General features: G+C 46.5%; 1 protein-coding gene across 1 annotated transcript in view; it reads left to right on the top strand.

The window, feature by feature from the left end:
* LOC144162565 (aldehyde dehydrogenase, dimeric NADP-preferring-like) overlaps window positions 1-25,963 on the top strand; it is a 166,659-nt gene that overhangs the window by 41,859 nt on the left and 98,837 nt on the right. The gene's annotated exons all lie outside the window — the stretch shown is intronic.

Here is a 25,963-nt window from a genome sequence, read left to right on the forward strand (position 1 = left end):
AGTCTCTTCTGGCCACAAAGCGTACCGTGAAAAGCCTGTACCTCGCAGATGCGTCCGAATATTGCCAAAACCGCTTTGAGAGATGCATCTGCGTCGTCCGTGCGTGTTTTCAGAATAAAGACAGCCGAGGTTCAGCGTGCACCGGCTAGAGACTAAGGTTTTTATAAAATATTGAGGGGCGTGAAAAAAAAAACAGGGTTTTTCTCATGTGTGTTTTTTTGCCAGAAAATTATGAAAAATTGAAAAAATGACGATTCCGCGCAGACCTATAAAAAATTGGGCATACTCCTTAACACTTTTGTGACCGCGGAAAAATCGGTTGTTTTGTAGCATTCAAGGAAACTTTTTTTCTTGCCACACAAAATTATTCATGCTGAAGTGTAAGATACGAAATGACGGAGAACAGTAATAACAGTAATAATTTCAACCAACGGATTTATTATAAATTTTATAAAGACATTATCAAAACAAAAAAGTAAAAAAAAAAGAAATGATGAAAACATCAATGCCACTTTGCGCAGGGCACACACAAAAGAAATTTGAAATACAATTTGAACGTAAGGCGTCTTATTGCACGCGAAAAGTGACCATAAATGCTGGCAACTACACGAATGAAACAAGCTACGGCCGCTGTAAAAAGAAAATAAATAAAAAATGTACAATCGACTCGCGTTAATGCAAACTCGAACGGACCCCAGGATTATGTTTGAATTATCTGAAGTTTGAATTATCTGAAGTTTGAATTATCAGAAGGTCTCCTATATATGACTCTGGGCAAGGTGACAGCACACATTATGATTGGGAATTGATTTTAATCTCATTTTGTTTCGTTTCTAAGCGTTTTTAAACCCCGACTGCACAAAATAAACAGAGAACAGAGGTGTAAGGTCCACAAGTGCGCAGCACTTTCGTAACCGCCGTGTCGTTTTTCTTTTTTTTCTTTTTTTGCTGTCCCACGACACGCGAATGCGGGATTGCGCGTTTTTCTGTTTGTTTTTGCGACAATGGCCCGCGTGGTTTTGAGCGATTCGACAAGGGCAGGCAGTCAATCATGTTTAGACGTTTTTGGGGGCTGTTCGTTGTTTTCACGTGGTGAAAACGGTAAATATGGCTAGAAAGTTGGGAACCGTCACGGTCTACCTTACTTCTGCTTCCTTTTAAACATTTGTTTACTAGCAACGCCCTTTTTCTTGAAGGCTTGAGGGTGTTTTTTTTTTTTCATTTTTGGACTTTAATGATTACACAAGCACGCGAATTTTCAAATAGTTGCGGGAAAGCAGTAAATATTTTCCAATATGAACACGCAAAAAGTACCAATTAACCGAACGACGGGGTTTGAATTAAGCGGCTTTTAAATACATTCAAAGGATAGCGGGCCAACCAAAAATTTGAACTTTGTTTAAATTAACTGAACACTAAGAATTATCAGAGTCTGAAATATCGCTAGTCTACTGTACGTATAAACTTATTTTGGTTCGAATGCGAACCCGGGTCGTCAAGGGCCACAGGCAAGCGTGGTAACTACAGCGCTAATCGGGTACCGTGACAGGATGGAACACGGATTATCCGGATGCCTGACGCGTGACAGGCACGGAGCAAGAATATATAGTCCTGAGGGGAAATGGCCCAAGCGCGGGCGAGCGACCAGATAATGTTTCAATGAAAACCAAGGCGGACTGCCAAGCTTCGTAGCTGCGACGGCGAAGGAGAAGGTAGCGGCACCTGATGGACGAACTGATAGCGGCCGCAATTCATTTCGTGGCTGCGCAGTGCAATGCACGGATCGCGGTGGTCGCGTAGCTTCTTCACCCGCGGCAGATGTCGCTAGCTTAACGTATGACGAGCGCTTGTGACATTATCTGGCCGCGCTATGAAGCTTCGTTTCCCCTCCTATCTTATTCTTGATCGGTGGTGACAGGTAACCGTGACGGCACCGCAAACAAAATGCCGCAGGGAAGAAGCCTTCAGTAATCCCTGGCGTTCGCCTCCAAATCCCTTAAGAGACTTACGCAAGCAATAATTTTTAAAGACGATAGTATTTCTTGGGATTCTTGAAAGGGAAAATATTGGTCTGTCTGTCTGTCTGTCTGTCTGTCTGTCTCTCTGTTACTCGATTCAGCCAGCCAGCCAAACTGAGCGCAATCAGCGCAATAGTCTTATATACCCACAGCTAAGTCTAAACGTCTAAGCCCGGTGTTAATGTTCATACTTGTCAACAATGTTGAACAAGAACAAGACGTTACGCAAATATGAGGCAGCAAATGAATACATAAGTGATACTTGCAGTTCCTTTATTAAAAAATTGATAGATGCTTGGTTTTTGCGATAGCAAATAAAATATTAAATCAACTGCAAAAACGCTCACCTGCTGTTGCCCACGCTACCTTACGGAACTAAAAAAAAAATCAAATGGCAACAGCAACGAAAGGTTCCACTCAGTGTTGTACGGAACGGCGTTACAAGGAACGGCGTTCCTGGAACTAGTTCCTTTTTGGAGGAACGGAGGAACGCCACCGTTCCATTAAGGGTTAGTGGAACTGTAACGGTAACTCGTTAGGTTTTTGAAGGAACGGCAGGAACGGCGTTCCTGCCATTACATCGCCAGGATTTGGCTGTTTTTGATGCCAAGGCTCGAGTACAAAATCCACAAGTCGCTACTGCGTGTCTTTTCCTATAAGCTGGTCAGTTTTCCCGCCCTTCAGTTGCACGCGATTCCTCGAAGGTCTCAGGCAGAAGAATAAGCGCGCAGCAGGCCGCAGCTTGTACTTGCTTTCATGCTGGTTGAACTTACGCGGCGTTCGACGGGTGAACAGCGTAGCCGAGAAAATGCTTTTAACTTTTCATCCTTTGTCTGGGGAGGCCAGGATGCACGTCTGGCAGATAGAATTGTTCCCTGGCGGGGAAAGATTGTCTAAGACGGGATCCGGACATTTCGGTGTCATAAAATTTCGGTGTCGGACATCTCGGTGTCGGACATTTCGGTGCAGGACGTTTCGGTGTGCACGGACATTTTGGTGCACGACGTTTTGGCCCAGACATTTTGAGGCACAGGATGTCCCAGGCATTCTTTGGACATTTTAGCTTTAATATTGTAATTTCGTGACTTGCTACTTGCGCTGCCGTGCGCGGAAACGAACGCTAAACCCTGGCGGAGCATGGCCACGTAAAACCCAATTTCTGTAGCAGATGGTCAAAATTAATGTTGGTAATTTGCATTCGTTCAACCTTTCTTTTTATTTTAACATTCATGTGAACAACGCTACTACTTTAAGTGTTACCAAAGCGCTTTGCTTTCACTTCACCCAACGGTGAAGACACTGCTACTCTTATTCCATCCCCCTCCCTCCCACAGCAAAACTTCCACGAAAATAAACAGAAAAACGAGGTCGATCAAGCGCGTGTGCATTCCGTTTTAATTATTTTCTCAATCAATCTCATCTTCGTTGCATTCGGTGTCCGTTCTACTTAAAACCAACCAACCAACGATCGCACTTACGCTGGCGTTACTTAGGGGAGGGGAAGGCTGAGCGCCACCGGCTACCAGCCCCCTTGGTAGAGACAGGGGTGTCACTTGTGTTTCACCATTGCGTCAACTGGACTTCGAAAACTTGAAGACGACTGTTGCAGCTCTCGTCACACTAGCCTATTCAATTTTTTTGCTCCTTATAATGGGAGGAAGCGATGTATGCCTGGGGTGGCCATGATATGCGCGACTTGAAGAATTAATTCCCAATGGGGAGACTGAAGGCGAAGAAAGAGCGATTCCGGGAATGGGGGCGCCATCGGTATGACCGGGACATGCGGAAGGGCGTAGCCAGCAAAAGATAGTAGCCATCGTGTTTTCAGCGGCGTTTTGGGTGGCCTTTTGTTTCACATTATATAGGTTTCGTGAGCTCATGGTGTATGTAAACCTTTTTCCTGTATCACTACGGTGACGCTTCGGAGACCGTGAACTCTGCCACGCCTGTAGGATTTACAGGGGAAACCGAATATAATTACTGAAAAAGAAATCTGGTCAAGATTCAAGCGTACAGGCGGGGGTGGGAGATGGGTTAAGGGGGGGGGGGGGGGGTGCGCTAGGACAAAGAATTGAAATGTGGTTAATGCAGGCATGTAAATATAAAACAAAGGTTGGTTTTCCCGAACAGAATGGGTGGTATTGTATACAGAACCCACATTCGCTTAATCAACATTTAGGACATTAGAAGCTGTGGCTGATTTCAGAAAGGCCCGTTCTTCCTCCACGACAATATCCTAGACCAGTGTTCGCAAATTCATTTTAGCAAGGCAGCCCAGCCTACGTAATACTCTACATAAGGTTTTCTGCATTCTGGGGGGCTAGCTAATGTTTGTTGAGATTTTGGATATTGAGAGGGTGCATGTAATTTATCTAATTTTAGGGTGTGTAATTTAAAAAAATACAAAAAAGGCTTTAGACCATCGTAAACACCGGTTAATTGTGTTAGCTAAAAAAGAGCGAATATAAATTAACAACCTGTCGTAAATGAAAAAAAAAATCGTGGGCTAAAGAAGTCAGTCGGATTCATAACAGGTGTTCCCAGGAAGAGGTATTAAAAATATTTATATAAATGTAGAATTCCTAAAAATACCTGCAAAAGATAAAACATGGCATCAATCACAAAATAAATTCACTGCTCCAGATTGCTGTCCATAACCCACATTAAGTGGAACTAAAAATATAATGGCTGTCGCAAACAGGCAAGCACCAGATAATTTGGTTGCCAAAAAGTTTGCGCACCGTAATGTCCGTACACTGCAATGTCCGTGCACCGAAATGCCCGTACACCGATATGTCCGTACACCCGAATTTCCGCACCGAAACATCCTGCACCAAAATGTCCTAGAGCCGTATGGAGTTCGTCCAGTGCTCCCTGAAAAAATTCGCCTAGGATCGTTTCTTTTGATATTTTTTTATCCCCAGATATTCCTATAATCTGCTGCCGGCGGAGTTAATAGTCGCATAATATACGTAGTTCGATGTGAGTTTTAAATTTCTCACTTAATTTTGCTCGAGGATTATCCGACCTTATATTTTAATTTAAAAACCTATTTGTAACGTTAATGTAACGACACGTTCCAATTTTCGAAGTGGAACTGGAACGCGTTCCTTTCGCAATAAAGGAACTTGTAACGGGAACTCGTTTCAAAATTGGGAAGGAACGAGGAACGAGCTTTCGTTCCTATTTTACAGGAACGTGTACAACACTGGTTCCACTCGATAGGTTTCGCGTTCCGCTTGGCACGCTCGTGGAGTAGGGCAACGTGGCTCTATAAACGCTGGAGTAGGGTGCCTCGATTCACGCGTGTCTCCGCCGTACGGCAGCGCTGGCATCGAGGCAACCGACTTGGAGCAGTGGAACGCGGTAAATTTAAATTGACCAGCAAATCTGCAGCGTGCTATCTTGGGAGTAACGAGACGGGAGAGGAGTAGCATGAGTGGTGAGCGTGAAAGAGAAGGGATGCATTTACATGCCAGGGGCGCCGCTGGACTATTGTCTTCCGTCGACATTTGCAACGAAAGGAGCAGATACGCGGCGAATTTTGTTTTCATTAACACTGAAAATAATGTAATTGTTACATGTTACATCACAGAAGTCCCAGCAGAGCTTCCGCTCTCAAAATCTGCGCGCGATTTCACGTTAAGGCATCCATTTCAGAAAGCGTTTCCCTCATTGCAAATTGGCTGCGTCACAACAAATACCCCCCCCCCCCCCCCCGGGAGAAGCTGTGTTTATTTTTTTGTCAATATTATCCTGGGTAAAAAAAACAAAAAGAACTTGTTTTTTTTTTCCTAATTCTTTTTTAGTTTTTTTCAACCGCTCACATTCTAGCACCGGCTCGCAACCAGGACCCCTTTACCAGACTCTGTTCGGCCCGTTGCTTAAAGACGCGGTGAGCCCTGAAATGTAGCAAGGTTAGCCAACGACTTCTCTCATAAGTCAGTTATTGTACCCGCGAAGAAAATGATAACATAGGATAATATGGCCGCGGTGGCATGCGTTAAAGATGGAGGCGGAAAGCGAAAAGGCCCGTGTGTGTCGAGATTCCGGGCACGTTTAAAAGGACCCTGGAACACTTTTTTTTCAACATCTTTTTTTCTAAATCTTAAATGCTTTTAGAACCTAGTCAACCAACGCACGGAGTACTTATATTAGGGCGTTTCCAAAGTACCTCAGCCAAAAGGCACTGCGCTGTGCCCTTCAGATAACTTAGAAGCTTGCTCAAAAGATTTTTCTCTCTTTCCCGGTCTTGGCGTCCTTCGACCGCTGTAATTACGTCATTGCAGCAGTGTAGTAGCCGCTACTGGCCGGCTTTCCTTCCGTTGCAGTAGCGAACGCATTCGATAGCCGCTTTAAAAAGAAAGCCACAACCGCCAAGCAGAAACGGAAGGCGTTTCTTCTGCGACGAGCAAATCACGCACTGTCGCTCCGTGCTGACGATAACTATATCTTTCGCAGTGTTTCAAGACGCGAGAGACAGAATGAAATCGTTTATCGGAAACGTTGCAGAGTCCTGTTGAATATCACCAGTGGGTCGAGTCTAATCCGGAGCTGCCCTCCACTACGGCGCGCCTCAAAACCCAGATGTAGCTTCGGCGCATTCAATACCCAAGATTTGAAAAGTCTGATTGTAGGGTTTTACGCGTCGACGCAACGCAGGCGATGGGGTGCGCCGTAGTGGAGGGCTCCGGAATAATTTTGACCGCCTGGAGATCTTTAACGTGCGCCAAAATCTCGTACACACGGGCATTTTTGCTTTTTGTCCTCACCAGAAAAGCGGCCGCCGCGGCCGGGAATCGAACCCGCGACCTCGTGCTCAGCAGCGCAACGCCTTAGCCACTGAGCCACCGTGGCGGGTGAGATTTAAAACGTTCACTAATATATTCATTATATCAAGCTGTTTGTGTCTACTGGAGGGCGAAAGCCTCCCGCAACCTTTTCGAGCAACTTCAGTCGTGAGATTGTCGAGTCTTTTTTTCTGCCCCCGAGTTTTCGGAGTTGATCCCTCCATCGAATCCTTGGTATTCTCCCATTTCGTTTACCCTCCCTTGGTAGACATTCCGTCAAGCGGATGGTCCACCTGTTGACCTTCATCCACCCTGCATGACCTGCCCAATCACACCTTTTTTGCTTTATTTGGACATGGTCTAATAGTTGTTACAAGTCGCTATTGTTGAATGACTGTGACACTTGACTCTCAATGACCTTTGGCGCATGCGCAAAACTCTCGTCGATTTCTGTGCTCCTAATTCAAAAATTTGTCGGTGGTGCTCTGTGTTACGTCTACCGTTATTAAGCAAATAGGCCAACATTTACTGTGAATTCCAGCAGTGAAGTCGCTTTCTGAAACGTAACAGGCGTTATGAGCACTCGTTGTGTTCGATTACACTACTGAATGGCGAAATCATCACCAAAATATTGCGAGCTTGTTCAGGCAGAGGAGGCGAAGGCGAGATGGATAGTTTCGAATACTAACTATTGCCCCAACCGTTAATGAGGGTTATGTCTCAAGCTGCGAGTTAACGCAGTCATGATGATATCTAGCGACCATAAAGCAACGTACAATCTACTCATTAAAATAGCTACAGAGCGAACAGAAGCAAGGACACAGAAAGGCGACGTGGCGGGCGCTGACTTCCAAATGAATTTATGATCAAAAGTTGCACCTTTTATGCGCCCTCGTCATGTTAACAACCGTAAAAAATAAAAGATGAAAAACAACAACTACAGAAAAGAAAAACAGACTTATAACATCTGATAGCACACCACCACATCAATACGCTTCACGCTCTGGGCACAATATATACAGATACCAAGTTATGTCATACCCGATGTAGAGCACGTGTTGGAAAGGAAATCTGTATCTTTTCCGGACAACGTGACTGTATCTTTTCCGGACAACGCTCACACATTTACTACGCAGCCTTTCAATTTCGTGTGCTTCAATTATTTCTCGAGTAGCTTGGCGTATAAAAGGTGCAAGTTTTTCTCATAATACACTCAGTTGGAAGTCAGCGCTCATCCCGTCGTATTTCTGGGTCCTTGTTTCTGTTCGCGCTGTAGCTATTTCTAAAATGAACTACCAACTAGCCCAACAGTGCGCATTGTTAACCTACTCATGAAGTCTTCATCATCATAATCACCATAATCACCAACCTTCTGATGTCTACTGTAAGACGGAGGCTCCCACAGGCTTTTAACAGCTCCAATACGGGGGTCATCGGTATACAGGGCCGGAGTAACAAAACATTTGACGAACACCTTGGAGGTGATGTGCCTCGGAAGAATATTGGAAACTGCTTCGTGAATCTGCCTTTATTTTTCATGAGAATTTTCCTCTATAAAACTTTCTGACTGAGAAACGATGGGCGAGGATTTTCTGATACAACACTTCCACGAGTATTACGTATCTTAGACGTTCCATTTGTTATCGGTCTCCCCAGAACCACTCCTAATCCTTGAGCGGTCTGGCTTGACCCATGTTCGGCTCCTGAATATAACAATTAGTTAAAAACTTCAAGGCTCTGAAAATTCTTCCACATTTGGAAGTACTTTTGAATTGCCGTCAATGGGCGTGGTTGCACATCGTGCCTTTGCTTCATAAACAGAAAAGCGAACAAAGCTTCTTCAGCCTTTACAGCATGAAACAAGCTTAAAAGTCAGTTCATCGGCAGATAAAACTCTGCCGTGACGGAAGCTATTCCAGGGCTTCATACAACCGGAAAATGAGTGATGCGGCGGACTTCGAAACCCACGTCGTATTTTTTTTTTTTTTTTCCAAAGCCGTATATGATTTTCTCCTATGGATTTCTTCGTGCCGGGGTCTGTCAGCAGAACACATTTTGCGGCAAAGCCAATTCCCTCGCGAATTCTCTGCAGCCCTCAATCGACAGAAGATATATATAAGCAAAAAAAAAAAAAACAGTAGTGCAATTGGCCGCTGAGACGACTGTGTCATCACTCCGTTTTCTGTATTTGTTATAATTAGTTCCCCCGTCGCGGTGGCTCAGTGGCTAAGGCACTTGCTGCTGAGCACGAGGACGCGAGTTCGATTCCCGGCCGCGGCGGCCGCTTTTCCGATGGAGGCGAAAAGCAAAAACGCCCGTGCGTACGAGTTCTCGGCGCACGTTAAAGATCCCCACGTGGTCAAAATTAATCCGGAGCCCTCGACTACGGCGCGCCTCATCGCCTGCGTTGCGTCGTTGCGTTAAACCCTACAATAAGTTCACAATGAACTTATACATGTTACAAAATTTCCTCTGCTGTCAATTCATGGCCTCTTACGGGAGAAGTTTAAATTGGTTACAGAAAACGGCTGTCACTCCTGTTTAGCTCAAACGGCTACGTGGAAAGTTTCATCTCGGTCGGTAACATGTCGCAATTTTAATGCAACTAACGCAAAGCCATTCCGGGCACACGAAAAAGCATTCGTAGAACGCAAGCTATATGCGCGTCTGCTAGAATAAAACTGTAGTCTTTGCGATGGTCTATTAAGCTAATAAAATCGGAAGAATGATAAATCACTAATTAGAAACAGTCGTGTCTTTGTTCCCGGTCAATACGCCCATAAATAAATTACTGTCATATTACAATTCAAAGTGAGCTAAGCATTTATTTTGCAATACCATTTTCATTGGTATTTTAACAAATTCAAAGTCCAACTGTGCGAGTAGGGCTGAAGGTCAATAATATTTTCCTGTTTTGCAGTGAACGACCTCGTCGGTCGCGGCATGTATTGATGCGACAATTTTATGCTTGAACGGATGCCACCTTTCCGTTGTAAAGCGGACGACGATCCGCCCACGTGTCGTTTGGAGGCAGCGAGTACATGGGGCAACAATCAACAGTAGGGACGCAGCGAAAGCTCAAAATATCGATCCCTACTGCATCGAAAGCTATGTTTGAGCCCGAAATAACCATTGCACTTCATCCGCCAGGTAAGGACTGTACGCGATATTTGAAATAATACGAGTTGCCATTCGAAGTACTAGCCCGTAAACCCAAGGTCGCCTCACAGTTAGAAACTTTTATGATCCATTGAAGTAGCACAATTGTGTTCTGAGCGGAGCTTCATTTAATAACCTAGCCCCACGACAAATTTAATGTCATTCCCATTGCCCATCGAATGTCATTCGTTCGACTTAACGACATTTTCTTGACGCGCTGCTACCCGGCCAAAATTAAGGTTATTTACAAACGATGGCAGTTGCGGTGGGTGAAAACTTGTAGAGAAAATATTGTAGTAAGCGCTTCAATATGTGCGAAACCTCAGCGAAAAGAGCTTAAACACCTTTACTGAACTTTTTAATGCACTTTGGGCACTGTTGCAGCAACTTATTGCACACTATTAAACCCTTACGCCACGCCAGCGTGGAACATATAAGCAAACATGGCCGCTGGCACCCACCGCACCGGCTGAGGCTGCCCTGGTAGCGAGACTAGCAGTACTCTTTATGACAACTCTATTCGGCTTGTTTCATATAAATAAATAAATGACTAAAATATACGGATGTAAATATATTATAATGCTACTGACACTTTAGTAGTCTTGTTTGGGTGGGCATTACCACCAACTTTCTGGTGTCGAGGTAATACATTTGCTGGTAGAACGCAGTCGAATGGGTTTCGCAAACGCATTAGGTCCCTAATGTAATTCTAATAGAGTGTCATTACGTTTTCTCGTGTGGCAGCGAACAAATGTCATTTTGAACGAATGACATTCGATAGGAATGACATTGAGTTTGCCGAGTGGCAGGTGGCAGGACCCTTGTTCGCCCTGTTTAATTTTCCCGTACAAATTTGTTAGCGTTTTAATTCCCGAAATATTTTCGGCGTATAATCTTCATGTAATGTTTATTTTCTGACATAAATTTCCAATGGTAAAATAATGCAGCCACAAGCCACAATTTCTTCTCGTCAACGTGCATAGGATGAGACCGTATAAATTCCCACGTTGATATATGCCCAGTGCAATCCAGTATTGCTCACGCACAAAACCTGACAGGAGTGACGTTTGCTTGCTTCAACTGTCCTTCTTTTTTATTTACGACCCAATGTCAGTGAGTCATTAAGTGCCGGTTTATGAAAGGCGGTTTTTGAAAGGTTTATGAAAAGCCAATTAGCATTTACTGCTTTTTAGGTGGATGCGAAAAGGAAAAACGACCGTGTTTCATCCGGAGTCCTCCGCTGTATACAGCGCGCCTAATAGCCCATGAGTAGCTTCGGCGGGTTAAAAACTAGAAATTAAAAAAAAAAGCCTTTTAGGCAGCGGATGCGGCGATTAGGCGGGCATTATTCCTCTGGGTATCTTAGCATATTCCCCACTTGCCTTCAATGTTCTAACCACTACTTTTATGAATGCATCGAGAACGGTTTTTGCCTTTAAAGGGAGTTGGCATTACGCGGAACGTATCACAAGCCTGGCTCTTTTTTTAAATTTTAAAGCATTAATGAAGTATATGTTAAAAAAATTAACGAACCCCTTCCCTCCGGTAACAGGGGCGCACGCAAAGTTGGACCTCAGGGAAAACGAAAACGACGAAAAAGGTAACTCAATGACCGCAAATCGAAAACATTTCTGCCAAAATCAAAAGGCAATGACCGAAATGAAAACGCAAAACCATCGATCGAACAGAACAAAACCCTTCCATTTCACTGAGCTTTACCGGGGCGCCAATGTTTGGTATGCGTTATTGTACATCATTCTTTCGCGATTATCAGGAACCTTTACGTGCTTCAATGGCTGCCCGCTCTTTCGCGGAGCGAACCACGCGCGGCCTACTCATGCCGCGCTATAAGGTGCACTGCCCGACGAGAGCGACTGACTGCACATGGCGTGATGCGAGCGACGACACTGATTGGCTTCCATTGAGCGTGATATATGCACGACACTTGTGCAGGTGCGCCCACGACAGCGGATAAAGTTGGCTTTGCCGCAAGGCGTTCAGCGGACGCCACCACCGACGTCGCAAGTCAGCCAATCCAAGCTTCACTTGAAAAATTGAACGTGGCTGTCTTTGTCTTTAAGGAGATTTGGGACGGACGTGGAACGTATAAAGACGGGCTCTTTTTAAACATTAAAGCATTGCTGGAGTATACGCTAATTAAAAAATCCAGGGAAGCTTGGACTCACGCGCGAGATTTGAATGGCGAAGCTGTTGAAGGTGATCACTGATGGACACAAAGTTGAGTTTTAGTATCGCTGTGGTGCCGTGGTGGACGTCGGCGGAATGACGTTATGTTGAGCAAGGCCGGAGTGAGCTCGTCGTTTTGGTCGACGCTTTCGTACGCCACTCTGCAAGCGCGACTTGTCTCTAACGGATGCTTCGCACACCGAACCTCTCGAATTGCGGCCTCTTCCTTGGACGTGTGAACTATTCGCGGCTGGACCAGAAAGACAGACAAGGAACTTTATTCAGGTCCTTAGGAACTGCCTTGGACCGCCCCTTTCAGGGAGAGTCCGTGACAGTCACGGGCCGCTCCCACGCAGGGACCGGAAGGCCGTGACCCTCCGCCCTCTCGCAAGCCCTCTGGACAGCCCGAAGCTGAACCGAAAGGTCGCCGCTCTTAAGGGCTTCCTCCCAGTCCTCTTCTTTGGGGAACTCTGCATCGCGTAACGCAGGACATTGCCAGAGCATACGAGCTAGTGAGCAGTGTACCTCTCCGCAGTCCGGACAATGGGGTTCTATGTTGAGCGAGAAGTGGCTAAACCTTCCCCCCGGGCCATGTGGAGTCAATGATCACCTACAGCGGCTTCGACATAAAAGTCTTCTACGGTACAGAGCGCATGCGCACGACGACACGAGGACGAACGAACGAGAGGAGTACGCTATGACGTGTCTTTCTCGTTCCGAGCAAGTGTTGCCACGATACGGCTATCGCTGGAGTTTTTGTGTGTGTGTGTGTGTGTGTGCGCGTGCGTGTGTGTGGCCGATGTTGACCAATCGCCATAAGTGAGTATGCGTGGCTTGACGAGCGTACGCTCGGGGCACGCGGAGAACGCTGGTGGTGGTGAAAAACGTTCTTTACTGAGCTCAAGGGGTAGGGAAAGGGGTGTGGTCAGCCTCCTTCGTCCAGGAGGCCGCGGGCCTGCGCTGCATCCGTGGCTCGTTGCACCAGCGCGAGTTGACGCTCCGGCGCCGAGCTGGTCAGCGCATACTCCCACTGCTCAGGGGATGGGGTGAGGGTGGTGGGGACAGGAGTATACTAGGTGGTAAGTTGAGAGTGGGATGTCACACTGTGGGCAATTGTAGGGGAACAGAGATGGGGAGATGTGGGACAGGATGGTGTGGTTGTAGTATGTCTCGGTTTGCAGTCGCCGGTAGATATACGCTTGATGGTTGGAAAGAGTGTGATGAGGAGGTGGGTATATCCTTCTTGTGTTTGTGTAATGAGAGAGAATGGAGCTGTATCTGAGGTCGAGTGGGGTCAGTGCCTGTGGGACAGGTGGGGCTTGTCCGGTTCTTCCTGGCCTTGCTGTTGGGAGTGCCCGGTTGAGGAGGTCGCGGGCTACGGCGTGGGCCGCCTCATTCCCTGCAAGGCCGGTGTGGCCTGCTGTCCAGATGATAGAGATGTCGATGTCTTCGGGGAGGTGTTGTAGGATCTGGATGGCTTGAGGGGGTGCGAGGCCGGCTTGGTATAGGCGGCAGGCTTGTTGGGAATCCGATATGATGGTCAAGTAGGGTTTTTGTTGGTGGGTAGTGGTGGCGTGAGCGATGGCTAGCGCTTCGGCCGTTGCTACAGGTAGGTTCCGATAGGAAGCTGCAGTTGCTAATTTACCAGTTGAGTCGAGGACTACCAGGGTTGTGTGCTTGTGGTCTGTAGATCGAGCAATGTCTGTGTACCGTGTGTGAGGGTCTGAGCTGTGTCGTCTTTCAAGGAGCCTCACCCTGGCCTCTCGACGTCTCCGGTTGTAGGTAGGATGCATGTGTTTTGGAACAGGATGGACCTTGAGGCGTTGACGGATGGTGAGAGGAATACGTTGCGGTGCTTGCTGTGAAGAAGGGGTAGGGGGTAGTGCGTCCGATGTCCTGGAGAACTTTTCTTCCTGCTGGTGTCAATATGAGTCTCTGGAGGTGTGATGCGCGCTGTGCTTCCAACAGTTCACTTAAGGTATTATGCAGGCCGAGTTTGAGGAGACGATCGTTAGATGTGTAGGTTGGGTATTGATATTGAGTGCGATGTTAAATAGCAGGGGTGAAATTACGGACCCTTGCGGGGTGCCTTTGGCCGGTGTTTCGAAAGTTGGGGACTGTATGGGTCCGAGTCGCAACGTGGCTGTACGGTTTCCCAGGAACGCCTTGACGAAGTAAAAGATTCGGTGGCCGCATTCGGTATGGTTGAGGTTTTCGAGAATGGCTTGCTGTGTTACGTTATCAAAGGCGCCCTTAACATCTAATGTGAGTAGGGCCTTTGGAGCGTCACGGCTGAGGTGGTCTAGTATTTGCTCTTTGATTTGTATAAGGATGTCCTGCGTAGAGAGGTGCTGGCGAAAGCCGAACATTGTTAGGGGGTACAGGTGTTTTTCTTCTAGGTGGGTAGTTAGGCGTTTATGTGCTAAATGTTCGTAGATTTTTCCGAGACATGATGTCAGGGAGATAGGTCGGAGGGTGGTGGGTGATAGAGGCTTGTTAGGTTTCGGGATTAGCGTGATGTCGGAATGCCGCCACTGTTCTGGACAGGTGCCCTGTTGCCAGTGATGATTGTAGTAGTCAAGGAGAACTTGGAAGGTATCTTCGCTTAGGTTGCGGATGGTGCGATAAGTGATGCGGTCCTTACCCGGCGTGGTGTTGCTGGTTAGCCGGGCCAGGATGGCTCGGAGTTCGGCCAGGGTGAAGGGAGTGTCAAGGGCTTCGTTAGTTGGTCCGGTGTATTGAATGTCCGGTGTGGAGGGGTAAGTTGCAGGATCTCCGAATAGGCGTAGCTTTATGGATTGCAGGAGGTCTCTTGGGGGGAGGGCACTATTTCGTATGAGTTGTTGTATCTGGTGATTCGTTTGTTTGTGCCACGTTTTCTTAGTGTGTAGGGTTCCTTGCAGTTGGTTACAAAAATCGTGCCAGTTCTGGGTTTGGAGTTGGGCTGCATATGACTGGGCTTTCTGGGTCAAAATGGCAATGCGCTTTTTTAGGGTTCGATTGTGGTTGTGGCGTTTTCACCGCTTTGTGAGGCTCCGCCGAGCATCCCAAATATGCATAAGGGGGGGGGGGGTGTCTACCGCAGGTATGTCTTCCGTGAGGGCAATGAGTTGGGTGTGTTTCCCGACCCGTTGCTCAAGGGTTTGGGTCCATTCTTCCAGGTTTTCGCCGATGGGTGGGAGGTCTGAGTCGTCCTTGCGAAAGGCTGGCCAGTTGGTAAGATGGGCAGTGCCTTTTCTGCGCGATTTTCATAAATGGGACATAAGAAGGATGAACTATGAGAAGAGCGCTGAACTCTCAACTGAATTTTATTAGAAAACACACACACACACACACACACACACACACACACATATATATATATATATATATATATATATATATATATATATATATATATATATATATATATATATATATATATATATATATATATATATATATATACTCCACTCTGAAGAGCCACGTGGCTTCATAACTTGTCATCCGCGATTACATCACAAGTAAAGCATTGTCAGACTGCACGTGTTATTATCTCACAATGCGCACCAGTACGACAGTACTAGTAAGACAAATTCACTATACAGTAAGGCAAATTCACTATAATCTTGGCAACCGCAATTACACCACTGACGGACTGCACGTTCCAAGGATCCCAATAATGCGCACCGCGACCAGTCAGGAACACAAATTCACTATCAGCTAACGATACTGAAGGAACGCTGACGCACTTTTCTCCGTTTTTTTCTAATTTGATAAACTTCTATAAGCTTCTCAATACGCTTCTATCGATAGAAGCCTCTTTCGCTATAAGCTTTTCTCTAATATTCTCGGTAATCTTCTCTATTAAGAAGCTTGCCGTTCCCTCCGCTCACCTTTCCCCGAGATCAAGAGTCAAGTATATTTGGGTAAAATTTGCAAGAGACCTGTCATAGTCTTTGATCATAACAGGAGTGGTATTTCAGCGTCTTCCGAAAGCATGCCTGGGAGCGCGCCTCTTGCAGCGCTCTCCACAGCAGTACTCGGTTCCTCCGCAATGTTACCAGGAGCTGGAGTCACCGTAAAAACGAAGGCGAAAGCTGCCAGCAGAGCTGTCCCCAGCTATGGTGGCCTCTCTATGTCATGTAAACGAACACACACTGAACCATCCTTTCCTCTCACTTAAAACTAATTTTGGGCGCGTTTTCCTTCCGATTGTATGCCTCCAGAACCAGTTTATAGGCAACGAACTTATTTCTATCGTTGGGAGATGATTTCCCACTCTATCGGGTACAAATAACAACGGTCCCAGCTTTGATCAGTGGAAATAAAACAAGGCGTTCCGCAAGGATCACAGCTGGGACCGCTGTTATTTTTAATATATGCGAATTATATTCCAAGCATACCATGTAAACCAAAAATAGCCATGTATCCAGATGACAGGGACATATTTTTCGCCAGTAGCAGTGTAAGCGAACTCCAGTACGAAGTAAATAAATAATTGGAAATATTTTCAAACTGGCTGCACGAACCTACAGCTAAATGCAGCTAAGGCTACCTATAACATTTTTAGACCAGTAAATAAGAAGATAGATCAAGACATTCATATTGAATATCGGGGTGCCCTGTTGGGCGAGTGGGTAATTCATTTTAAAAATAGCTACAGCGCGAATATAAACAAGGACACAGAAAGACGACGGGACGAACGCTGACTTCCACCTGAATTTAGTAAGATAAATATTGCACCTTTTATGCGCACCCTTTGTGTTAACACCAGTAAAAAAAATAAAAATACAAATTGCAACAAGAAGAACAAAAAATTTTTGTTGCTTGTAAAGCATTCTGTATGCAGCCCTTGTGAAGCATCCTGCTTATATGAAGCATCCTGCTTCAAAACAAACAGTGACGCCAAGGACAACAACTTCGCAAAACCGGTGTTCCCTGCTTTTCGCGCCTTTCGCCTCTTCCTTTCGTTTCTGCTTTAAAGTAGTTTTCATTGTGGGTCTGGAGGGGTGTTTCCCAGCGCTTTCTCCCATCAGGCGAAGGTGGCCAACGACTCCTAGATAAGAAGGCCACACACCGTTGCGCCCGCTGCCGTGTCCAGGACGCTTGTATAAGGCACACCTATTTTTGGTCTCCGCGTTGTGATGTCCACGGACACTTGTTCAACCCGTCAAATCACACCACCACGTTGACCTCTGGGCGGTTGTCTTGCAAGCAAGCTTTATTGGTACCTGGGAGGTGTTGGTCTCGCCCGTTCAGCCTCTTTCAAGCGTGAGGTGAACAAAAGGGCGCGGGAAAAAACGGGGCCGGCAGCAGCCCAGGTTCGCACGATGCATATAGAGCAGCTGCGTACCGTAATACACCATGCGGTACGGTAGATGAGTGAACCGTCTGCTGTCCCCTTGAAAGAGGTCTCACGCATATAAAACATTTGAAGCTTGTACGGACGCGCAAACAATATGTGGGACACGCATTGCACGATGTTAGTAAACATGTGCTGGCGTGCCGACAAGCACGCACGGGCACACTCATACACGCACACACAGAGATGTACAGACAGACAGCGACAGACGACATACATGCTCGTGGGTGGACTCACACACGCGCCCACAAGAAGAGGAACAGACAGACAGACAGACAGACAGACAGACAGACAGACAGACAGACAGACAGACAGACACACCCGCATATACCGTAAGACAGGCAGGGCCATGGTACCGCATGCACGCACGCAGAAACACACACAGAGGGACACACACAGACGAACGAGTACACACGCATGCAAACAGACACACACACACGCACGCCAACACCCTCACACACACTCATACTCAAAGGTGTCTGACAATTTCCTCGTCAATTACGGTTTCGTTGACCCCCCAGTGTAATCTCCAAACTGGGACACACGGGCCACGCTATCCATCTGTCCAACGGGTGACACGCATTGTTACAGCACACAGCTAGGCAGAAGACAGCTGCGTGTCATGCTCAGTGTACGTCGAATCGATTCAGATAGCAGTGATTTCACGACAGAGAATTAACTCGCCCTTCCGGTCCAGAGAAAGTGGATGACCAGGGAAGCAGTTAGCGCACGAAATAAACCTGACGCAAAACTAAGGTGAAAGATACGAGTAAATTTTATTTCTTTTGAGCGTTGACGGCGGCCTCCCTTAAGAAAGACACATACATGCACTAACATACTTTTGTTTTACCTGTGTTTGTTGATCTTGAAAAGCAAAAAAGCAATCGTGAAAACCGGACTTGAAGTTAGGCGCCAGAACATCTGAAACACTTGCATCCGCGTTTCTCGCGGTGGCTCAGTGGCTAAGGCGTTGTGCCCCGAGCCCAAGGACGTGGGTTCGATTCCCGGCCGTGGCAGCCCCTTTTTTGATGGGCGCAAGGAGGAAGAGGGATGCCTTTAATGATGAGGAGAAGTCAGCCTGGCAGCGAGCTTGGGTTGCTACTCCACATGAACATGAGATGTGCGAAAGTAAAAGGAAGCGAAGACGCAAAAACTCATACAAACACTGTCAAACGCAAATAAGCATGTAGAAATTGACCGACGGAGGATCACGCACACAGCACACGCGCAGTAGTAAAGTTAAGTCAAACGTTCACAGGGTTTCGTTCAGGCCAGAGTCACAGCGAAATGACACCAAGGCCCTTGTACTCGGTGTTGCAGCGGAAGTTGAGTGCCATGCATGGACCGATGACGTCGCGAAGTTTCAGGGGTGCATCAGCACGCAGTCCTAAAGTTCTCTTCAAGGTTAGCCGCGGGGTGTCATAACGAGGACACACACACGCACAGTACATGTTCTATGTACTCACGAACACTGCATACGTGACAGTGAGCGGAGGCAACTCGGCGCGTCTTAGGCAAGTAGCGGTTGCTAAAAGCGACGTTGAGGCGAATGCAGTCCGTAATTGCTTCGTCGCGCTTTCCCAGGCCACTCGACATTCGGAAAGCGCAACCGGGATCAATTCTGTACAATGGGTGATAATTTTTTGGTCCGTCCGTCGATATTAATAGCTGTGACTGCCGCACCACAGAGTACGCAAGCGTCGCGGCGTGACGTCGAGAGAAGGGAACCGGGATGATGACGCTGTATTGGTTGTGGGTCGCGCAAGCTGTTTCGTCGGCCACCACATTCCCATTCATGCCACAATGTCCAGCGACAGTAAAAGCTCGTTAATTCGAACTCTAAGAGCACCATAAAATTGTTCGAATTAAGCGGTGTTCGAATTATCGGGCTGGCGCTACGATGAATGGACATCGCGCCCAAGTGCGTGGGCAGAACACCAGGAGGCCACCTCTGAACTCGTTATCCCGAATTAGGCGCTACTACACGCTTGTTGCGCGCACCACATGATCGCAAGAAGCAACACAAAGAAACCCTGCAATGATTTGGTTTGGATTTGCAACACATCGTACTCACTTTGGGCCGACTTCTTCTTCGAGGAGCGATGGAAATCAGGGGATCATAGTTAGAGTTAACCGTTCTGGATACCGACGCGTTCGAATTATCGGGAGTTTTCCTCCATTGAAATCTAGAGGGCTGTGCCGGGACCAGGGCGTGCGTTCAAATTAACCGAGTTTGAATTAACGAGCTTTTACTGTAGCCACTGCCGCACTACGCCGTGAAGCAAACTGACAGCCTGTGTATGCACGGTGTGTAGTTCGTGGGCCAGTTGTTCCCACGGAAATAAGGCTAGTTGTTGAAGTGCCTCCCGTGGATATGTCAAAATAACGCCCACAGAAGCTTCTTTCCCAAGAACGTATACTGCAAAGCAGAGCGCAATGCAGCAAGTTCTGAGGTCGTCGACGTTGTTTTGTGTCTTCACTTGGCCGCAGTGTGTCCGCGTTGGTGGAACCCAGATTCCGACGGTAGATGAGGTGGCCGTCCCCGATGCATCGGTGTTGATATGCTTGTAGTTAGGACATAATTTCCAAATGTGCTCTAGAGTGAAGTAAAATCTAAAAGCGAAAACGCCCGCGTGTTCGAGATTTTGGTGCACGTTAAAGATCGAAATTAAAGATCGCACGTTAAAGGTGGTCGAAATTAACCCGGAGCTCTCCACTACGACGCGCCTCACCGCCTGTGTATATATACAGTAACACCTCGTTAACTCGAAGTAGTAAAAACTGGGAGATATTTCGAGATAAGTGGATTGTCGAGATAAGTAAAGTTGCACGAATCGCCATGAAATATCGAGTTCTTTGCGAAAATTGCGCTAATACTTACCAGCTCTTCAACAGCTGCTTGCAAACGTGCTTTCCATAAATGTCTGAAAGAGAAAAATTGGCCGCGTATCTGCTCCTTTCGTTGCAAATGTCGTCAAAAGACGATAGTCTTTGTAGACATTTGCCAAGGAAATGCTTTCCCGCTCACCTCTCATGCTGTTCCTGTACCGTCGCGCTCATCCCAAGGTAAACACACTAAAGGTTTGCGCAAGGCGATTTGAATTTACCGCGTTCACCTGCTACAGGCCGGGTTCCTCGATGCCAGCTGTGCAGTACGGCGGAGACGCGCGTGAATGGAGGCGGCCGACTAGAAGGTTTATAGAGGTTTATATAGCATATATATATGCTATCATTTGCTATCGAAAAACCAAGCATCCGTGAATTTTTTAATAAAGGAACACTGTAAATATCCTTTGTGTACTAATTTCCTGTCTTATATTTGCGTAATGTCTTGTTCTTGTTCAACAAAGTTGACAAGTATGAACATATAAACCGGTCTTAGATGTTTACATGTGGCTGTGAGTATATAAGACTATTGCTCAATATCCATTTTACTTTGGCCGGGTGGCTGAATCGAGTCACAGACAGACAGACGGACAGACAGACAGTCATACAGACAAACCAAAATTTCTGGGTTTAAGTAGCCCAAGAAAGACTATCGTCTTTAAAAAAACATACAGGAGATGTTCACCGGATATGTTTTGTGGCACTGCAATTTTACTTAGCAGAGAAAAACTGGGTAAGGCTGGTCGGCTTTGCAGTCACACCCGGGCCAAGTCAGAAGTCCTCTCGCTGTTTGACGCATTGCATGAGCCGATCTTCCCCGCCGCTGCACTCAACCTTATTTCGCCTGCGCTCAATACAATTTTTTTTTTTTCATCGGAAAAGAGACCCGCGCTCTCCATTTTTTTCCCCGAACCACACACCTCTATCTTCTGGTACACTGTACCTCTGCGCATGTCTCTACCGTCACATAACGTGCCACAGGGTTGCTTGACGAAGTTGATATGCCTCTAGGCTCAGACTTTAGGTTCGAGAAAAACAGCGGCTTTTTGGCAGGCGCGGCTAAACAAGAAGAAAATCAGGTGCGGCAGCATCGCGCTAATCCGCGGCGGCGAAAATTTCGTTCCACTCTCAGTCAAGATTTCGAGATATCCGTAGCTTGGCCCAAACAACGCCGCCTGTATTAACATTGCCTGACGCGTCGCGCGCTTTTCAATGGGAAGGGTCGGGACGCTTAGTTCGGGCACTGATCGGCTATGTGGCGCGTGCCGGCGGACATCTCGCCTTACGTCACTGCTCGCGAGTCGCGAACGCTGCACCCACTTCTACGACGTGTGTCTGTCAGCTTGCCTGTTGGGCTTCAAGGGCCGTTTCGCTTACATCTTAGCCGTGACGGGGCGCTAGTTCTGTGGCGCACTGGGGATCTCGTTCAACGTGTCGCTCGCTTCATACTTGCTGCATTTTTCCAAAGATAAAGACGGAGGCGGACTGAAATAGTCTAAGAACATACTGATTGTCGGGTAGACATATAGCTAACAGAAAAACGATATTTTCGGATGAGGCAGCCATTATTTTACTGTTATTTTTCTTTCTGGAGTATTTGGAGAAGAAAAAATTGCGTGTACGTTTTTTGTTCAGGCGGTCACTTCTACGATTACTCTCCAATAATATCATGTGCTTGTAAACTTCAGAAAATTATAGGAAACAAAAGGATAAGCAGCTGCGATCCCGCCACGCTGTCTGGGTGCTTCTACAGTACAGTCCTCAATTTTAGAAGTGCGTACCGATGCGGAGTGCGAACAGGGGGGTCAAAGCAATACCTAAATGTGAAGGGGATAGAGGGGGGGATGCCCCACTCAGAAAATTTCAGGGCTGTGATCCGAGTAGATAAGCCCGCAAAGCCGGCATCAGCCTGCGGCAGCGCAAGGGATTTTGCTTCGTGACAAAGGAAGTTTTATCAGTGACAGACCAAGACAGATAGGCATGGTGAAAAACAAGAAGGCGTATGAGCGCCGCCTCGGGAACGCTAAACAAACTTTCCACTATTTTGCATAGTTTCCGAGAAGCGGCGCTGGCTGGCGGACACGAAAGCACGCTGGAAGGCTACGGAGCGGGGAAGGGTAGGAGAGAGTAACAGGAGAGTGGCTGTTTGGCCATTTTTCGCTCACGCGTTAGGCACTGTTTATACAGGCGGCGTTGGCCCAAAAATACTTCGGAATAAAGGGCAACCAATACATGGGACGTATAGGAAATGGTTCGGTGCCGCGGAAATTTTCGACTTAGCGGATTTTTCGAGATATGCGAGTTCGAGTTAACGAGGTATTACTGCATAGCCTCGGCGCGTTAAACCTTATAATTAATCATCCGCGTTTATTCTTTAATACATTAAGCCTATTTGCTACTTTCATGCGGCTATCTATGATGGTTTCTGTTGCATCAACACCTCGTAACAATATTAATGTTCGTGTAATACGACGTGTAATGCAAGTAAATGTTAATCGAACTCTGACGCGTTACGTATCACTCAGGTTGTGTTATTACATAGTGTCGGGCAAAGGCACTTATGACCGCTTTGGCGAAAACACATATGCGGCGTGTATACGGTATGGTAAGAAAAATCGGTGGTACCTAAAACTGCAGCTTGGTGAATTGGTCACAAAGGCATAGTCACTGCCATTACCAAATGTCGAGAAAAAAAATAGGTGCGTACATTGCCTGACCATGCGTGGGATGTGCATTTTAACAGCTTCGCTGGTTACCCCTTTTCACACAGTGGAATGGCTTGAACTTTTTTAATTGTAATGATTGAGCAGGTTCTTTTTTCCACCATCTTTCAACCACATGATACGGCGTATTCCCATGTGTAAGCTAAAGCTTGTCGCAATCTTCTTACGTCACGGGGTTGTCATCATCATTATGGCCCGCACACGATCGCTGTTGTGATGAACATAGTTATTAAACGACTGTCCAATCCCCACAACAGGCGGTAGCTGGTAATTTCCCCTCACGCGTTAATATATAATGCCATGAAGACAAAATACGTTACCTTCACTGGAAAGACTGCTTTCTGCCGATAAAAACGGTGCCGATTTTACAGCAAGCTTCAACTAAATAATACAGATATTAAGGTGAACAGATGAAGCAGTGAAGACTCCCCATTCGCTTTCGGGCGATTTTTAAGTGCGAATGCACTTCTTAAGCGACCCTGAACCTGCGTCCACCGGCGATGTCCGCATAGCATACCCACGTGGGGGATTGGCCACGAATCTCCTCGTCTTCCTTGGCAACGGGGGGAGATGGGCGCGCGCTGCCTGGCCGCTGACATGGCACATACCCACGTGGGGGATTGGCCAGGAATCGGGCGTGAGAAGGGCTAATGCACCCGCTTAAAGGAGTACTGACACGAAATTTCAAAGCTAGATCCGCTCTAGCAATCAAGTACAACGACAACACAAATAGGTGTCTGTGAATAAATGCATCTTTCTTTCTTTGTAGTCGTGTGTGTGTGTGTGATCTCTCTTTCGCGAACATTACCGAACCGCGCAAATTCAAGTCGTGCATTCGCACTTTCACATTCTTCCCCTCGGGGAAATGCGGGGAATTTTTCTATGACGTCACAGAATCTTGTTTGTGCAACTGGATTTTCTATGACGTCGCAGAATCCTGTTTGTGCAATTGGATTTTCTATGACGCCACATAATCTTGTTTGTGCGATTGAATTTTCTATGACGTCACAGAGTCTTGTTTGCGCGATTTTCTTTTCTATGACATCGCAGAATCTTGTCTGTGTGATTGACTTTTCTATGGTGTCATAGTCATAGAATCTTGTTTGTGCGATTGGCTTTTCTATGACGTCGCAGAGTCTTGTTTGCGCGATTTTCTTTTCTATGACATCGCAGAATCTTGTCTGTGTGATTGACTTTTCTATGGCGTCATAGAAACTTGCTTGTGCAATGTGCGGCCTCCGACCAAAGCAACAGCCAAGGAATATGACTCAGAGATCGCATTAGGTCCTCACATCATCATCATCATCATCATCATCATCAGCCTATCTACGCCCACTGCAGGGCAAAGGCCTCTCCCATTATTCTCCAATTACCTCGGTCCTGTGCCAAATGTGACCAGTTTATCCCCGCAAACTTCTTAATCTCATCTGCCCATCTAACTTTCTGCCGCCCCCTGCAACGCTTGCCTTCTCTAGGGATCCACTCTGTTACCCTTAATGACCAGCGGTTATCTTGCCTTCGCATTACATGCCCTGCCCACGTCAATTTCTTCTTCTTAATTTATACTAATATGTCTTTAACACCAGTTTGCTCCCTGACCCACTCCGCTCTCTTCTTGTCCCTTAATGTTACACCTATCATCTTTCGTTCCATTGCCCGCTGAGTCGTTCTCAATTTAAGTTGAACCCTCTTAGTGAGCCTCCACGTTTCTGCCCCGTTAGGGCCTCTAGTTCCGTTTAATTTTATCACCTCAATGCTAACGTGCGTTTAACACACTCATCAATATGATTTTAGTGGTGGCCCATATTACATCACTCCTGTCCTTATAATGTCACTGTAGCGCGAAATATTCGAGCTTTTTTTTTTTTTCAATTGCCTGCGTTTTCTCGGTTTAAAAAACGCACTTCGTGGCTTTAAGAGAACTGATCAGGGAGTTAACAAAGGCTAGTCCTTTCCAATTGAACGTAATTGTATCTCGTCTCAATGGCCCCTTAAAGGAGCCATGAAGACAAAACACAAGTTTGGTGCATTCAAAAGATTGCCTCGTTAGAATCATACTAACACCACTTTTAACGTAAACTTCGATCAAATAACCTATATAATCCAGAAAAAAGTGAATGGCCATGCGATCCACTAGCTCATTTCCCGCAACAGAACCTATGATGTCATACCAGCCAGCTGTGCGATTGGCGGAGGCCGGCAAAAACAAACGCAAATTGGGCAGAGCTTACAAGCTTGCCAAACGAGCTATTTGCGCTTAGATTTAGGGCACATTTTTTTTAGAGCAGTAAGAATGGTGGGAGAAACTGGGGAAGCTACGAAAGCACACGTAAACATAGAATTACTAATGCGTACTGCTGTTGGTACTGCGCGCATTTTGCTTGGTTTAGCTGCACAGGACTGCGGGGCTTTGTGCTTCTGTCAGACGACACCGGCCGATTGGCGCAAGCAACGGTGTCTTAGGCGACCATATTTGTCGAGCGAGCACTATGTTTCACGAAACGATTATTTTCTACCTGAACAAAAACAAGTCAGGTTCAAATACGGTCAAAAACAAACCAGAGGCAGAAAAGGGCTGGTGATGCTGCTTATCGGCTTCCCCTTTATAAGGGGGCTCCGTTGTACAGCGGCCTTAGTCGCAGCGCCACTGTATAATCACCTCGCCAAAAAAATACGAACAAAATAAATAAAAATAATATAAAAAAATAAAATACCTTTACGAAATTTTTGTGCTAGTCTGACTTCTTTGTTCGCATGTCTTCCCAGATTGTTCTCTGTTCTTTTCCCACCAACATTCTAACCTTCTTTTACCAACCTCTACTGCTGTCAAATTCACTTTTCCACTAACCTTAAAGC

Source organism: Haemaphysalis longicornis, unplaced genomic scaffold (genome assembly GCF_048455015.1).
Source record: "Haemaphysalis longicornis isolate Haplotype H1 unplaced genomic scaffold, Haemaphysalis longicornis Haplotype H1 scaffold_12, whole genome shotgun sequence".
In the NCBI taxonomy this organism is placed as follows: domain Eukaryota; kingdom Metazoa; phylum Arthropoda; class Arachnida; order Ixodida; family Ixodidae; genus Haemaphysalis; species Haemaphysalis longicornis.